Here is a 17,671-nt window from a genome sequence, read left to right as displayed (position 1 = left end):
AGTCTTAACCCCGGTTTGTTCCCTGACCCACTCTGCTCTCTTATTGTCTCTTGAGGTTACACATATTGTTTTCCTTTCCGTCGCTAACTGCATCATCCTTAATTTTTGTTTAATTCTAGCTCTTTGTAAGCTTCCAGGTTCCTGCTCCGTAGGTAAGTGTCTGTAAGATGAAGCTGTTATATACATTCTTTATGAGGGATAGTGGTAGCCTTCCCATCAATGATTTTAGAATGTGTGTCGAATATGCTCCGCCCCATCCTTATTCTTCTAGCTAATTGAGTCTCGTGGTTCGGTTCCGTGGTTACTGGCTACCTTTCATGAGTAGACATAATGCTTTAAAACATTAGTTATGGCTGTGCCCATTGTAACATCAGTGAAGCTCCCCAAACCCCCCGCTAGTGACAGTTCAATTGTGTGCTTAGGCCACGAGTTCCCACCTCTTCCCTGATTTCACACATCTCACCTTACATGATGCATGTATAGGGTGTTTTCACCAAGAACTTTCGCGCACTGGTGTGGCTTTGTTGCAGAATAGTTGACTATTCTCTGTTTTATACATGTTCCATGGAGCCCTTTTAACAAAGGAACTGTTTAAAAGCGAGGATCGGCCGTGCGAACTTTTTAGCCCACGCGTGAGAGCGAAGCCTGACAAGAGGGAGAACAGGGTTAAAGCTATGAGGGGCTCAGGGGAAGCCTATAGAGCACCTACTTGAGCCAGGTAGAGAGAGCGTAGCAATATGGAGAAGGCCGCGTAAGGCCGAAAGAAGCAGGATGAAGGCGAGGCTGTGGCGGGATTAGATCAAGTTGTGTGGGGAGGAGAGATGGCAGTAGCGTGATTGCCTGTGCCGGGAAAAGATGTCGACCAACGCTAGCGCATTTTCAAGCATTCGTGATGCAAGGGAAAGAGCAGGAACAGTGTGCCGAGCGTTGGCGACTTGAAGCCATTGCTTCGACTCTTTAATGAGCGTTCTTACACTCTTAAAAAAAGGCAGTGCTAATTACTAACCTTGAGTTCGTAAATAATTATCACAACATTCACTACCTAAGTAGTGACTGCAGGTAGTAGACTACGAACGCTTACTACCAGAGGAAACCAGAAGTAGTAAAAGCCTGTGATCTACTACCTGCAGTTACTGCTTAGGTAGCGAATTGTGCGACAACAATTTACTACCTCCAAGTTAGTAAGTATAACTGCCTTTTTTCTAAGAGTGTAGGTCAAGGCAGTTGAAGCCTTGTAGAGCTGCGCATTTTTTTCTTCAGTCGCACAACATATTTTAACACACTGCTAAGCATATAATTATTTATTATTGTTTTACAGCTGCCACTGCAGATCGAGTGCCTCCGCAGAGCCCTAACTACAGCCGGCGAAGCGGCGGAACGAGGTGTCCCTGCCCGCATGGCGGCGCTGGTGGCCTGCTTGCGGGACGCGTTCTTGTCGTCAGATGTTCCGGAGGATGATCGCCTGACCCTGCTCGAACTTATAGAGCTGCGCGCTTCAGGATGGAAACTATCTCTGGAGCAGCAACTCTCATACGCTAGCCTCGGCGACGCTGTCGGAGACGAATGCGACGATGTTCAGAACTTGTCACCTCTCCCATGGCGCATCGCCGAATGAGACTTGCTTACATTTCCATCCAGGGATGAAAGCCTACCGTCAAAACGCGTTCAGCGGCACTCAAGAGCTTCGTTTTTTTCTTTTGTGTGAAATAAACGAATTCCCATTTGATAGATACACCTATGCGTTTTACGCGCTGTCTTTAACCTTTTCTTTTTGAACAAATACAGTTATTTTTTAAAGTATAGTGATGGAGTGCCTCAGCCTAAACGAGGTAACAGCATGGCCCAGAACGGAAAGCTGCGACAAGATAAATCTTGTTTCGAGTGAACGGCAAGTGGGTTCCCCCGCCTCACACCCTCAAACATTTTTTTTCCGATTTGCACGTGCATGCATACACGCAAGAAAATTCAATAAAAATATCAGAACCGCATCCACAAGATCATTTCGCTTACGCCCTTTCAAGTGCACCCTTTGCTGCTGCACTTCGAATCGGCCACTATGGAACGCGCGTTTTGTCCCTTTGTAGATTTCTTTTCACGCAGGTGGGCTGTGTCGCCGGCATCAGCCGCCATTTTGTTTCGGCTTAGGCCGTCAATTACTCTGCACTGTGGAGTGTCTTACTCAATGCGACAGAAGGAAGGAAAACTGAAAGGAACAAACGACCGATAAGCATGGCGTTGTCTCTACAAATACCAGAAGAAAGTCGTTGTGGAATTTACCGAAGAAAATTCACTCTGTGTAATCACATGAGAAATTAATATCGAAATTCCTGAAGTAGAAACATATAAACAATACCAATTAGGGCAAGTATTTCATGATATAAATACAGTGAATATTTATCTCTTTATTTATTCATTTATTTATTTACATAAGTACAAATACTGCAGAGCGCTTTCGGGCTGCAACAGGAGTGGGTAAATAAATTTCAATTGTAATTTCGCAAACTTAACACACTATAAACAATACAGCACAAATGACAAAAAAAAAACTCCATGTCTGAGCGGAAAGCGCAGCGCAGACACTGCGAAAGCTGCAAGAGCAGCATTTCGGAATCTTTTTAAACAATTTTGGTGAAGGATACGAGGCACATTTGTGGGGTAGCCACTACGCCATAATTTCGGTGCGGGCATTTGTTTGTAGCCTGGAATCCATGACACATACCCACTCTGGGGCCAAGAAAACATAATATCTAGTATGCCATCCTTCGTCAATATTCGGTGCAGCGTCATCCGCTTCACGCTTGCAGGAAATTTCGTGCAATGTTTTGTTGCCGTGGTTGACGACGAGGAAGGATTATGTCTAACGCTATTATGATGTGGTAGTACCATTAGACGACCTACTCAATATGAAATTCGCATGGTGTTGTTCCTGACTGCTCTGTTGCTGTTCTGAACGCTTTATTTACACACATTAATGGCAATTTCTTTCCTGCCATGAAGCCTGCCTAGGGTCAGTCTGCCACGGAGTAGCTCAGTGTAGAATGCTCGGTCGGCACGCAGCGGACTCGGGTTCGAATTCAACTGTGGTCTTACTCTTTTGCTTTAGTTTTTTCTCGCTTTGCGCGATTACAGACACCGTTGGCAGCAGAGAACTACGGTGCACGGAACCCGTGTTATTATCCCATAACAGCTTTCACTGCAAAAAAACGAAACCAAAATACGGCACTTGAATATGGAACATAAGTACAGAGCAGAATTTCAAAAGTCAGCGGAAAGGCTATTGACGGGATAAGTGAACGATTGTGCCGAGTCCGCATTGACCATTTCTTCTTGTAACTCGCTCAGAGCGGTGAAATTACATGAGGAAATTATGAACATATATATGCACCTTGAGGTGGCTGAATAGTTTACCTATGTAATAATTAACACAATGAAAGTGCATGTGAGGGTCCATTGTGCAACGTTCACTGTGCATAAGCTAGCATGGCCGCTATTGTTTGCACCAAGCGGAAACACACTCAGAAGTGTGCGAATGCGCTTAGCGTCAAGAAAGGAAAGCTATGCCCTGCTGGAAAAAATTCTTGATAGCAGAGATGTTGACTTGAGCATAACGTTGAGTTGGCCTATAATTGTAATAGATTCATCGTTGACAAGCACGTGCCGAAAACAAAAGGGAAGAAGAAAAGCAACAAACGGGCGAGGGCTTTATAAGAACTGTTTTTTTTAGAACGTTCGCTAAGAACCAGAAGAACTGCAATGGCTACGACGCTGCTTCTGCGCGAAGCCGAAAGTTTGGGAGCAAGCTAGGCTTCGTGTACCTGTGAATAATGCGCGAAGAACCCAAAATCACAAGGAAAACAGTGAACGACACTCAACAGTGCACATTGTGCCACTTTTGATAGCTTGCCTTAAATACACAATAGAAGTTGTGATGCTCATTAATCAAGCGATGCGACAGATGTTTTTTTTTAAGCCTGCTGAAGCGCCTAATGAGGCGAAAAAATGAGGCATCAATAAATTTGTCGAAATACATGCAAGGTGTGACTTTTAACACATCTGAATGCACGTAAAATATTGCACTTTTGAGCGGAATAATGGCGTAATATTTTTCACGACATTCAACTGGAACACTGTCGTCAATGGTTTTATTATTGTGCTTGTTTAAATAGGATACATGATCCTCGCTCTGGTGGCTACCACTTTGGTTTTTGTAAGATTGTGAAGGTATCGCGAAAGTGATATTGTGCTGGCCATCAACAAAATTTAACCACAGCATTCATTTGCTTGCGGGAGATCAGTTTGTTTTGTTACGAACGTCTGGTCTTCAATCCACACCTCGGAAGTCGCATTTCTGCGAGGCGAAATGCTAGGCGCCCGTGTACTGCGTAATTATTAGCACACGTTAAGGAACACCAGATAACAGAAATTTCCGGAGTCCTGCACTGCAGTGTGTCTCATAGCTTTGTCAAGGTTTTGGCACATAAAACACCAAATATTTTTATTAATGTGCGTTCATTATACTTCGCTGTAACACCTATTTCAGTCTTGATTTGTACATGAAGACGTTAGTATATTTTTGTAAATGTGTGGCAGTTCGTGAAAATGGTAGCGTGAAGGACAATAAAATTATGCTCACATGTGCCAGTTGTCTCCTTTCTCCAAAAAAAAAAATAGAGTAGATGTGTTCATGCATCCTTAATTTTTTTAGGCAGCATAACATTAGCTTCTTCACGATAATATGCAGAAATAAACTTGATTTTTTTAGTATGCGGGTCCTGCTGGTGATCACTGGAGCTAGTTGGTCATAGCAGGTCCAGGCTTCTCAGAGGTGCTTGATGTCACTTTTCGCGAGATTTTTACGCATAAGCTGTTGATAACTGCGGCGACAATTCTCGAATGTGCACGCCTATTTCTGATTTTGGGTGAATTACGCTCGTGTTAGTAATAGTGCTTTTCCCCTTAATAATCAAGCCGCGGTTTTCCGGCGAGTCTATATCCAAAACCCACAGTTTTGTTACATATGTATGGACAGTATTGAAAAATGAGTTGTTATTAGCTAGGTCTCTTTCACTACGACGTTATCAAACATTCCTGTAATGCTCTTGAAGACCATGCGTATAACGGAATACAGAAAAACGTAAACTAATCGTGAAATGATGGCTTTGGAAGGTTGATCGTAATACGCGCCTGTGTTCTCTCTTATTTTTTGAAGTGAAATGCCAACCCTATTGTACGAGTTCTCATTTAAAAGCTTAGATTTGAATAGAGTTCACTGCACGTTAAGTGCAAGCATTGAATGACTCCCTACACAAACATTAAAAGAACATACTGCCCCATTCGCTTTGTTTTTCTTCATCTAACTTAACCAGTCCGTTACACGTGTGGCCATAGAGTTTCTTATATACACACGAGAGGGAAATCCGGTGCTAGTGTCTATGGGAGCTGCAATGCATGGCGCTTCAGTGAGCACGGGGATTATGGTAGGATGTGTGGTGCACGGATTTGCCCATATAGCCTGCGCACTTTACGATCCTTTAGGCTTCACGTGTCTTGGAGCTGCTTTGACACGAAACGACAATCGGCAAATGTTCAGCAGTTGCGCTTCACGACGTTTACCTTGTAGGCTTACGAATGCAAATCGGGTAACAAAGCTTAAAATTGTTCGCTTTTTATTTCGAAACAAAACCGAAAGACAGCAATAAACGAATCCACGGGATCGATCCACCACCCGCAAGTGCGAAGACTATAGGAAAATATGTCTACATACCCATCACTCCCAATGCCGCTGAACGATCGCAGCGCGAGGGTCCCCTAAAGTTAATCTTTAGCCAACTTTATACTTTTGGCCACTGCATATTGTATGTTGATGCGGAATATCTTGTAAATTTCCTGTTTATCTGATTATATTCCGGTACGATTTCGCGCTCAACGTGAACAGCCAAGTTTATTCTGGAACTAACGCGGCCAGCATAGTAGCTATTTAGGCTCCCGAGCTTTCGTGTTTCATTACAGTTTATGATTACGCTGATACTAATTTGTCGTCTCGATCCACATGCCTCTCAAAGCTGCCGGAAACATACAGCCGTTCTATCACCTTTTCTGAAAGCGCCTTGGACAAAACAACTGAAGCACTCACCGCAGGCGTATTGACAAGGGGCAATGCGGCAGCATGAGGAATGTCATGATGCCAATAAGCACTCAGTACCTGGACACGGAATGTTCAATCAGAAGAAGTTCATAAGTATACTGCTGTGCAAAGATGTTAATGGTGGGACTGTGACTTTGAAAACACTGGTGGAAGACTCAGTCAGTGCTGGAAAGGTATAGAAGGCCGAAGCAGCGCCTACGTCAGCTGGCAATGTGAAAGAAGTTGGCTTTGAGTGTCGATTTCTTATCTATAACAATAAAACTACAACTAGAAGTCAATGCGTTGACACAGGTTATTAAAAAAATGAGATGCACGAAGCCAAAATAGGGGAGGTTTCTAGGTTTGTGGTGAGTAACGACTTGGTCCGATTGAAGAAATCCAGGCATGTGAACAGCAAAGTGAACACTACGTAAGAGAGCAATAAAGGAACTCTCCGAGCTTTTTATAAATACGCCAAAAAACGACTTGAAAGTGAAATCCACCTTCTTTCTTTTTTGGCTTCAGTCGATTTATTGGTCTTTCCCGCTCCTATCGCATGATTTTTTACACTCAACGTGGTTTCGCCCTGGTTATTTGACTGGACCCATTCCGAAATATCAGCACGTCAGCTGGTTTTGCTCGGCCTCCATGATCAGTGGGCCAATCACAGAGGCAGCGCAAAGCGACGATATCGTGTGTTGACGTCATCATAACGTTGCGAATTCTGGTGATCTGTGATATCATGACCACGTCCTAAAGGCACGCCATCACGCTATTACTTTTGCATCAGTCTTGCTGGCGCAGCCGCCACGAGACGCCAAAGCCTACGATGGTCAATTTCTGTTTTTAGGCGAAAACCATGAATGCCTCATCAAACGTGTGATTGGACCGGTGATGCGTCAGTGGTGTCGAGTGATTCTAAAATACATTACGTGATGACGAAACCATATAAGACGTCCAATGTCGCCAACAATTGCGAGGTAGTTATGAAGCCATGTGATTCTTAAATGGTCATGTCATCGAATCACATCCTAGCTTCGTCAAAGATGATCTGATCACGGAGGCAATGCAAAATAAGGTTCTCTTGAGGCGTTTATTAGCCGGCAACCAGCGAGCGTACACAATGGCGACAGTCATGGCAAAGCACGGACTCTCATTGCGAGCGGCGTCGTTGTTGGGTAGCCCCACTAGGAGTTACTCAAGAGTTTGGCCCATATCAGAGTTCGGAGACTTCGCTACAGTTCCCACATCCACCGAACCCAGAGGCGAACCTGGAGGCGAAGGGTGGTGTGGATGGTGGCCAGCATGGGCGTCAGAAGGGGGGCGCAAAAAGGCACTATATCTCCCTCAATCCGCACCAGGGCGTGCTCACACCAATGCTACACTGGTGCTCTCCCCCTCCCTCAGCCGTGATACAAGACGGATATGCACCGTTCCACCCATGCCAAGATCCTGCTGACACTCATGGACTGGCTGGGCAGGATCAGTCCATGGACTGAGAAGAAGATGGCCTTCTTCTTCGAGTCGCCTAAGGTAGGTGTTCCTGTGAGTTCTTGATGAGATGCATAAGGTTTTTACCTTAAATTTTTGCGTAGTGATTAAACGGTACGCTTCACGTGTAACACCGCATCACCTCAATCATTCTCAATGAGAACACAAGCATCCTAACAACGGTCACTAATATTAGATGCAGCATGACAATAATTCAAGTCCTGAAGTAGCACCGAGCATTGAGACGACACATTCGGTGTCTTTGGCGTGTTAACTTATCATCAACTCCAAGAACAGAGCAGGTTTGTCGACCGCTTTTCTTCTTGTTAGGCATGTTCAGTGAAAATTCTGGCTATTCGGGACGAACAACACGGTCTAGTTTATGAGCATGAAAATTGAAATGCTCAGAAGAAGTCGTTTCTTAACAACAGCAGACCTTACGCCAGCCAACATCACTCACGGCACGCGATGAAAACAGAGAAAGCAGGCAAGCGTTGTCAGCTACATCCTCGCGGCGCTCCGCTCCACGAGGGGAAAGCGCGGCCCTTCGATTTCGGAAATAGCCCACTCTGTCCTTGTAACGACTGTATTGATGCGACATTGGTCTCTTTTCTTCGTACAACCACGGTAGTATGCCTTTAGTATATAACGTGTGGAACGACAGTGACATACCCGCATTACCTCCTGGCATTTTTTTTTCTCGTCGGCGGCACCCAACTTTATGCAGTCACCCCCCCCCCCCCCCCTTAACTTCACTTCATTAGCTTCTGCCGCCATCCGGGACTTGGACACATATTCGAAAAAGCGCTTCTCTAATGCGCGCAGCTTTCGTATACCAGCTTGGCCATCGTCACACCCCAACGTCCCCGTCGGCCCCTCATAGTCTACACACATGGAGCCTTTGCCGAAACAAAGTCAGCGAAGGTCTCCAGTCAAGGGCAGCACAACACGTGCACGCCAACTCCGTAGAGAGAGAGAGAGAGAGAGGAGAACAAACTTTTGAAATCATTGGTTCGGGAAGCCGGCCGAATCAGGCGAGAGATCACGTGAGCGCGCTCATGGCTGCTCCTCCCTGAGCCCGGACACAACGGTTCGTGCCGAACCGACTGAACCCGGCGTTCGCTTTGTTCTAGAGCGGAGGAAGGCCCGTGTGACGCCGGCGTTTCATGGCGGTTCGACTCCACTACAGCGCACTACCCGACTGGCTCCTCCACCCAGCAACTCACGCACGTAGTAAGTCTGCCAACATGGCAAATTAGACAGATTATTCTTTGCTTTTTGTTTTTAAACTGCTCGCGAAGAAAACGAACAAGCTGCACGCTGCAAGCTTTGCTCCGTAATTGTGGTGGAGGCTTATATTGTTGGGACATGCAAGAGAGCGGCAGCAGCCTCGAGAATGCAGACTCTGAAGCAGGACGAAGCAGAAACATCTGGCAAAATAATCTCCACCAATACAGTACGCCCGAATCCATTGCAAAGGAAATTTCTCTCTGCCTTTCGGAGGTAACTTGGGGAGACATGGTTAAACCGCTGACCTATTGAAAAGCGAATGAGAACCGTTTCCCACCTTGCAAGCGCTGTTTTCACTGTGAATACGAAGTTAGCTGAGAGGTATAACGCGTGTTTTCTACGGCACAACAGCGAAGTGAAATCTGCTGTCATGCACCTCGTTTGAGTAGATCATGCTTGCGAAGCGCAACACATATCGGTTTTTATTCAGAACCAACCGTTGAAGCAATCGTAATTTATATTTTGGTTTTTTAAACTAAACGGTGAAGCACACATTTACCGTAACAATTCGTTGCGAAATTTCGGCAAATAAAGCCAAAACAAAGCCGTTGTGTTTTGTTTTTTTCACCTTGCACTGCTTGCTACGGTTATAGCAGAATTTGAAAATTACGAGGACACCGGGGCACTCTTTATAACCTAGTGGTTGCCAATAAGCTACTGATCAATTGCCGGACTTTTTCTTCTTGTAGAAACATGTGTTCGAGCCGATGAAAATAAAGTAAACCTGCGTGACCTTTTTTTTTTTTTCTAAGTTCACAAAGCTGCGAGCGACCGCGGCTGCTCATGTCTGGCATTTCTGAATCTCGAAGTGCGAGCTGGTTATCCCGCACTCCCAGTGCTGTGGAATGGAATCATTTTATTATTATCGTTATCTTTTAGGCGCGAAGCTCCTTAGGCTGTGGGTCGTTCTCTCCTTTGTAGTAATAGTAGTAGTAATATGTAGCCACATCTAGTTTATAGGTTGCTCAATAGATGGTGCTGTGTGTGTATGTCCTTGGGAATAATATAACTATAGGTGGCGTTATGATTTTCACGGCATATTCACGGAGTAAATGATAAGAAGTTGGGCGAAGCGTCCGTCCGTCCGTCGGATGGCTGGACTCATGGATGGACGGATGGACTTTTCGCCGCACTTATCTTAATTCACTCCATGCATATGCTGTTATTTTTTTATTTGCACATTTTCTTCGCTCGGTTGCTACACCCTCAGTTACTACTATCATGCTCAGATTAGGTATTGAGGCCTGAGTACATGTTTTTGTTTTTGAAGTCAAAGGCCACAACGCATTGGCTTAGGTCACCTTTAATTAGCCAGGGCCAAGGGTAGGCGTGATGTAAAAGTGTGAACGATCTGCCAATTCATAAAACAGAAATCGAGGCATAACAGTGTACAAACAAATGCATTATCACAGCGTACACTGAAAGGAGAAAGCAATTATCCTTGTGCGTTGGTTCACACTGCTACTGCTTCGCGAAAGTGGCGAATACTTTATGCAGAGCCTCATCTTTATTTCACGAGCAGTTTAGTATCTGACACATGAAAATAACCTTTGCGACGAGGAAGACGTTGCATACCTTTGTTTTTCTCGCGCCATCCTGCTAAGAGCGCTTGACAAGTGCGAGTACTGACGAGCACTCCAGCCAAGTGTTATTCATTCGATGCAAAGGCAGAGGGTGCCCGAATGGTGCTTTGTTACAACTAGTACCAGTAGATCTAGATGGCTTCGTTCACCGTTAACCAAACCTTAGTTCACCCCTTGTCGACCGCTCCAGGTGCGTGGCAAAACTGCTTGGTTTTCTCGAACGCTATTTTTGTGCGCTATTTGTGTTTAAGCAATAGTAAAACATCAGATCGTAGATTGCATACACAAAATAAGGACATACTGGGCCAGGTCTAAACTGTGCGCAAATTTGTTTTTTTGTGAAAACTAGTCAATGGAACAGTCTTCTGTCTGAGCAAGTGTGCAGTGACAATGAAAATGTTTTTTTTTCATGTTTGTAACCTCCTGCTGTAACGCCTCTGTGTAAAGCGGGATTATGTATGAATAAAGAATGAAGCATCGTCTTTGTTCAAGAACGCTGACCATGCAAGAATTGTAGGTAGCGGGAAAACTGTTCCTATCGGAATTAGCAGGGTGTTTTTAGCGCCACCGAACTACTATCACTCTACCTTCGTAACGTATTTTTCGTACTTTCCCAGTTCTTGAAGCGTCTTCTGACATTACCTTAATGGGGACTTCATTCTTATCTCGATAACACTATCAATATGACTTTCCTACGTTAGAAAATTAGAGGAAAAGAATTAAATTGCGTGGCCATTCCCAGAACAGAATGCGGAAAAGTTTTTCATTTCTAGGAATTCAAAATAATAGAATTGAGGCGAGTTGTGATTCTCCGGAACGGAATCGGATTAGAATGGAGGCGCCCATTTGGCTAGACTGCCAGTGTCGAGATAGCCTGCGGGATTCAGTCCTTCGAGCGACGAAGCGACGCAGTGACGTCATTATGACATCATCATGTCATTTGTGATCGCGTGATTTTATGCAACGACACGTCATTATGGAAAATCACTTTTCTGGGGCGGAAAATCACCGAAAAGGAACATTTAACGTTTGGTGAAGCATCGAAGGCTTTCGCAGTAAGAAAAAAAAACGTTTGGCCATAGCGTCGAACGTGCAGCAGTAACAGTGAAACATAAAGTCATGGGCTTTCTAGAGCCTTTTACAGCGAAAGTTGTTATGAGATCAGAACACGGGTCACGCGCAGTGCTGTAATTGTCCGCCGCCGCCCGTGTCCGTAAGCAGTATCGATTGAAAAAAACTCGGTAAATGAAAACAATAACGACACAATACGTTTCGAACCCGGGCCCGCTGCATGCCAGCTCAGTATTCTCTCACTCAGTCAAGCTAGTGCTTGGAACACGTTTCAAAACTTACCTTAGGCAGGCTTGATGTCGGAAAAAAATTTAGTTAATATGATTTGATTGTTTGATATGTGGGGTTTAACGTCCCAAAACCTCTATATGATTATGAGAGACGCCGTAGTGGAGGGCTCCGGAAATTTCGACCACCTGGGGTTGTTTAACGTGCACCCAAATCTGAGCACACGGGCCTACAACATTTCCGCCTCCATCGGAAATGCAGCCGCCGCAGCCGGGATTCGAACCCGTAACCTGCGGGTCAGCAGGTCACGGTCCCAAATGTGCAGCAGGTCCCAAATGCGCTTACAAATCGCCGAATGGTCTCGTTTTTGTCGTGACACCTGTCGAACAAAATGCGTTAAGGGGGTCCTGAAACACTTTTTTGAATGACCATGGAATGAATTCATTCGAAGAGCTTATTGGTTCATGAATTTAACGAAGCAAACATTTTAAGAATCCGTCCAGTGCGAGTGGAGTTATTAAGGTTTGTCGCATGATGCAATTGCATTCTCTGTTCTCTCGTCCCGATGAAAACGCTGGAAGCTAAGCAGGGGGAGTGTCAGGGGCAAAGAAACTTCATTATCCGTGCCTCGGGACCTTGAGCACTTTTTCTTCGTTTTTTCTTTGTAAGCGCAGCTTTTCAGTGTGATCGCGCGTGCACGCGTGGACAAGTAGCGACCTCTCGCAGCGATCTCTGTAACGAGCTTTCTCGCTCACGGACAATTTTTCGCTCACAACCAACAGGGCCGACGTAGACGGCGGAATTTCTTCGACACGAGCTCTCTAACACTATCGCGTTAAAATAGCACTTAATTCTTGACTAGTGTGTAGCGGATACCACGCTTCTCCAAAGACTGACGAAGGGTAGCACAGTGAATGCTCGCCTACTACACAAAAATTATGATTATTTATGGCGTAAAGAGTACCGAGCCGTGCGTTTGTAACAGTTAATCAAAGAGTGTTTAGAAAAGGCTCTGAAAGGCCACTCGTCTAGCTTTCATTGTGACTGTGCAGCACGTTCCACGCAAGCCTGACGTTTTTTTAAAACATTTTTGGGGCAACCAGTACAAGCAGAGTTACATGTTACCCACTACGCCCTAAAGTATTGTTACGGGGTGTCCCGTATGCTACTATACGCCATTCTTATTAGAAACGTGGTACACACTTTTAAGACCTTACGTACACTTTCTTAATGCTGTGGCTTCTTTTCACGACATGAAGCTTGCACAGGGTCAATATGGTACAATATCGCAAGTACGCGCGTAAATAGAGGGAGAGAGATAAATGCAGGGAAAGGCACGGAAGTTAACTAGCCGCATGACTGGTTTGTTTCCCTGCACTGGGGAAGACATACAAAAAAGGAGGAGGGGGGGAGAAGAAGAAAGGAAAGCCAGGTTCGAACCATGCACGTCCCATCCTGGACTTTTTTGTGCGCTTTGTTTCTTATTTCGCGCGATAGCACTTACGAACACTGAGCGCTCTGGGTGAGTGTAAAGGGCGAGTTCGAATAGGAGCGGTGGTCGAGTTTGAATGGGTGCTGTCATATTGATTCTTAACCACATGCAGCCACTAGTGGTTACTGATACAATAAATGTTTTTAGTGGAGTCGAAAATGCTGTAGGTTCATTCTCAGATTAGGGTACACGTTGAAGAAGCCCATGTGGGCTAAATTTTCGGAGCCCTCCAATGCGGCGTCTCTCATATTCATATGGCGGTTTTAGGACGTTAAACCACACATATAAATCAAGAATAGTATAGGTGAAGAAATACGACGTAAATATTGTTACGAAAGAGAAGAGACGTTGTATCAACGAGGCAGTGGATGAAATATATTTCAGACCAGCAGCAGCAGCGGCGTGACTGGTAGACCAGACACCGAGCGGAGAACGCTCTTCGTCCTCTTCGTCAGGAATACATGCGCATCGTCCCACAAAATGCCAACAGGCATGTAGCATAATCCCCGGCGGGAGAAGCGTCGTCTCGGCGCATCTAAATGTCAACGTCAGCGGGAGAGTGGTAAGGCTTCAAGCGTGCCACATGTACGGTATCGGTGGTCCTGTGGGCAGTTGAAGGCGATGAGGCAGCAGGGACAATTTAGTATGTCACACGAGTAACCTCAAGAGGGACTCGATATGAACCTGTGTAGCGGAAAAGAAGTTTTTTCGACAAGCCGACTTGATGGGTCGGGGACCACAGCAGCACCAATGAACCAGGTAAAAAGTGCACTACGCGGTGCCGTTGATTGTACAAACGCCGCTGGTTCTCTTGAGAGGCCAGAAAGCGAGTGCGGGTGATTTCGCGTGCGTGGGCAGCACGTGTGATAGCTTCAAGGGCATATTTGCTGGTCGGTGTCGCGGTAGACAGAATGACTGTATTTAGGGGTAATGTAGGTTCTCGGTCGAACTACAGAAAGAATGGCGAGTAAGCGGCAGTGTCATGGCGAGAATGATTGTAAGCAAATGTGACGTACGGCAACACGAGAACCCAGTCGATGTGGTTGGTAGAAACATACTTAGCGAGCATGTCTGTAACAGCTCGATTTAGACGCTCCTTGAGTCCATTGGTTTGCGGGTGGTATGACGTAGTCAGCTTGTGTCTCGTTTGACAGGTATGCAAGATGTCGGCTATGACCTTCGACAAAAACGTGCAGCCACGGTCTGTAAGCAGCTGCCGTGGGGCTCCCTGTTGCAAAATCACGTTCTTGAGGAGGACGTCGGCGACTTCTGTGGCGCAGCATGTCGGAAGAGCTCGTGTGATGGCATAGCGCGTGGCTTAGTCGGTAACCACGGCTATCCACTTGTTACCCGAGGAAGACAAGGGGAAATGGATAAGTAGGTCCGAGCCAATGTGGAAGAACGCTTCTGACGGAACGTCAAGCGGTTGAAGGCATCCGGCGGGAATTGTCGATGGTGTTTTGCGCCGCTGGAATTTCTCTCAAGCCGCAACGTATCTTCTGACTGAGCGTGCAAGCAAGCCCTGGCCGAAAGAAGCGTCGGCGTATTCGGTCGTAAGTGCGCGACACACCAAGGTGACCAGCAGTCGGAATGTCATGAATGTAGAACTCCCAAGAGAAGGTGTTTCGTAATGACATGCAGCAGGGCCGGTTCATCCGGCTCAAAACTTTGGCGGTATAATACACCATCTTGGAGCATGGATGAGCGATGGGACTGATTGGAAGATGGTGATTCGAGGCGCTCAATGATAGCACGCAAGGACGCATCGTGGCACTGCTCGTCACCAATGCATGTCATTTGCGAATAGGAAAAGATGCAAGGCTCGGTGTCGGTGTCAGGCATAGTGCTCGACTCAGCAACCGGGTAGCGGGACAGGCATCCTGCGTCCTGATGTAGGCGCCCAGACTTGTACGTCACCGTAGGTATACACTTGCAGTCGCAAAGCCCAGCGCTCGAGCCGGCCAGTAGGATCCCTCAGTGAAGAAAGCCGACATAGCGCATGGTGGTACGTTATTGCAGAGAAATTCGTGCCATATATATATGGACGAAACTTTGTGACTGCCCAAACAAGAGCAAGACATTCACGCTCTGTTATTGAATAGTTGCGCTCGGCAGCTGTGAGTAAGCGGCTAGCGTAGGTGATAACTCGGTCGTGTACCCGCTGGCGTTGAGCTAGGATGGCTGCAAACCCATGACCACTCGCATTGGGGGTCATGGGAATCGTAATGTATACCTTCAGCTTTACATCCTTTCATTCTATAGTGCTTATAACACAGGTACCCAGGAAGGAAACAATGCGCGCTCTATCGGACCGTGTGTCTTTAACATTATCTATTCATTGAATGTAACGAGCTTATCTTTATGCTGCTATCATAAGCCTGTGCAGAGTAACATAGCGCCACAAAATGGCGGTTTTGCGCTCGTACGATTAGTAAAATAATCTTGCTGCTGGCCACATACGTCAGTCAGCAATTGAGCCGAGCCTCGTCTGTGTGCTGCCTCGGGAGAAAATAAAAACCGGTGGCGAGATTGATATAAAATCTGCAAGGTGGGCGTGGCAGCAAACACCCGCGCCTGAATTCGACGAGAATGTCGTTCGTGTGCAGGCTAGAAGCGTTCGACGCAAGCCTAAGAGAGTAGCCGGAATATCACGAGCGTGTTTTGCTTTTCTTCGCTGTGAACAATGTGGCAGAGGATAAAAGAAGGCGGTATTCCTGACAAGCTGAGGAGCAGCAACGCACTTTGTTGCTACGGGACCTGCTGTCGCCTTCAAAATCGACTGATGTGGTAAATGCAGCTATCTTCACGCTCCTCGGTGCCACTTCAAGCCCAAAATTTCCGAAGTGGTCACAAGTTTTTTTTGTTTTCCTACAAAAAGACACGAAGGCGAGGCCATTGTGATACTACGTAGCTGCACTTATCAAGGTAGTAGGTGATTGAAACTTTGCCGCAGTGCGTGAGCGAATGATGGGGCACCAGATTGTCTGTGGAATAAACGATGCCGGAACGCAGACTCGCTTTTCGGAAAGTTTGACCTTCTCAGGCGAAAAGTTTCTCCAAGTGGAACCGCTTGAAGTAGATTATTGAACCTGGATTTGAAGTGGAACCACTTTCAAGTGGAACTACTTGCCAAGTGGTTACAATCTAGGTTCAATTATCCACTTTAAGTGCTTCCACTTGCCAAGTGGTTTAACTTCACTCGTGACGCCTGCTGTTATGCCTGCAAGTCCGCAGCGAACGTCCATGCCCCGGAAAAAGGAAATCTGTGTCAAAGCCAGCACGCGAGCCCGCCTGACGCGATGAACAACTCAACGGCGTCATCCCGCGACACCGCCTTTCTGCCGCGCACGTGCAATGAGTCACGTCAGCCAGCGAGCCGGCGCCTTCCTGTCTGGCGAGTCTGACACAATGTGTGGCGACGTCACTCGTCCTTGGGTGCAGCCATGTGACGCAGCGGCTCCAGATTCGATGAGAAAGAATGACGCGGCCCAGCGGCGACCCTATTGGAGGAGTCTGACCTCACGACCAGCGGTGCTTCTGGTTGGACATTTGGTTACTCAAAGAATCCACCCGGTGCATATAAAACAAGCCCTGTGGCGCGTCGCGAGCAGTTGAGCTATGTGTTAGCAGGAGACCTATGTCTTAAAGAAGAGAGCTCGGCTCTTCGAGTCTCAAAGTTGTCGGCCCCAGTGCCGAATTTGTAATGCCTCTGTATATATGCTATACATAAACCTTGTTTAACTCACCGTCGTCTCGTCCGCTCGTCTATCAGCTCTGCGCAGAAGCAGTGACGAGCTGAAAAACCTACGCTGCCAAACGGCTGGTGACCTTCCCGGCGGAGTTCGAAGAAGTGGCGCCTTCGGGACCGTGTTGGCGCCGCCGTCTTTCGTAAACTGTGGTTGCAGCGGTGAGATTCGTGGCACCCTTCGTAACGTCGTTGAAGGCGCGCTTCGTAACACTGCCTAATGTATCCTCTTGTCAAGTGGTCTGAGTAACCACTGGTGCACTTCAACGAATATTAGACGAAAATCTTATTCAACGAAAATCTTATTTTTGCAATAACTTATTGATAAGTGAATGGCACTTAAAAAAGAAAATTAATGTGAAGTCAAAATAAAACATTTTTTGAAGGATTCAATCTTCTTTTCTCTTCGTCGTCCTGATATGCTGAATTTTTTTAGACAAATTATTGGACAAATTGTCCAGCGTTTCCTTAACTGGGACTCCGCCACTTGACCCCCAAATGTGTCAGCCTGTCTGCAAAGAAGGCAAAAATCAAAACAGCCATGAGATACATAATTATGTACAGCACAAATCAACCACAATGCTACCAGTAATCAAACCATCATTGTGTGGACTCAGCTGCTTCCGCACGACTGCTTTGGGGTACTT

General features: G+C 46.2%; 1 long non-coding RNA gene across 1 annotated transcript in view; it reads right to left on the bottom strand.

The window, feature by feature from the left end:
* Positions 1 to 17,671, bottom strand: part of LOC142786474 (uncharacterized) — a 273,752-nt gene that overhangs the window by 145,802 nt on the left and 110,279 nt on the right. The window lies entirely within an intron of this gene.

Source organism: Rhipicephalus microplus, unplaced genomic scaffold (genome assembly GCF_043290135.1).
Source record: "Rhipicephalus microplus isolate Deutch F79 unplaced genomic scaffold, USDA_Rmic scaffold_24, whole genome shotgun sequence".
Classification (NCBI taxonomy): domain Eukaryota; kingdom Metazoa; phylum Arthropoda; class Arachnida; order Ixodida; family Ixodidae; genus Rhipicephalus; species Rhipicephalus microplus.
The sequence above is the reverse complement of the archived record's forward strand: the minus strand, read 5'-3'. Positions and strand labels throughout refer to the sequence as shown.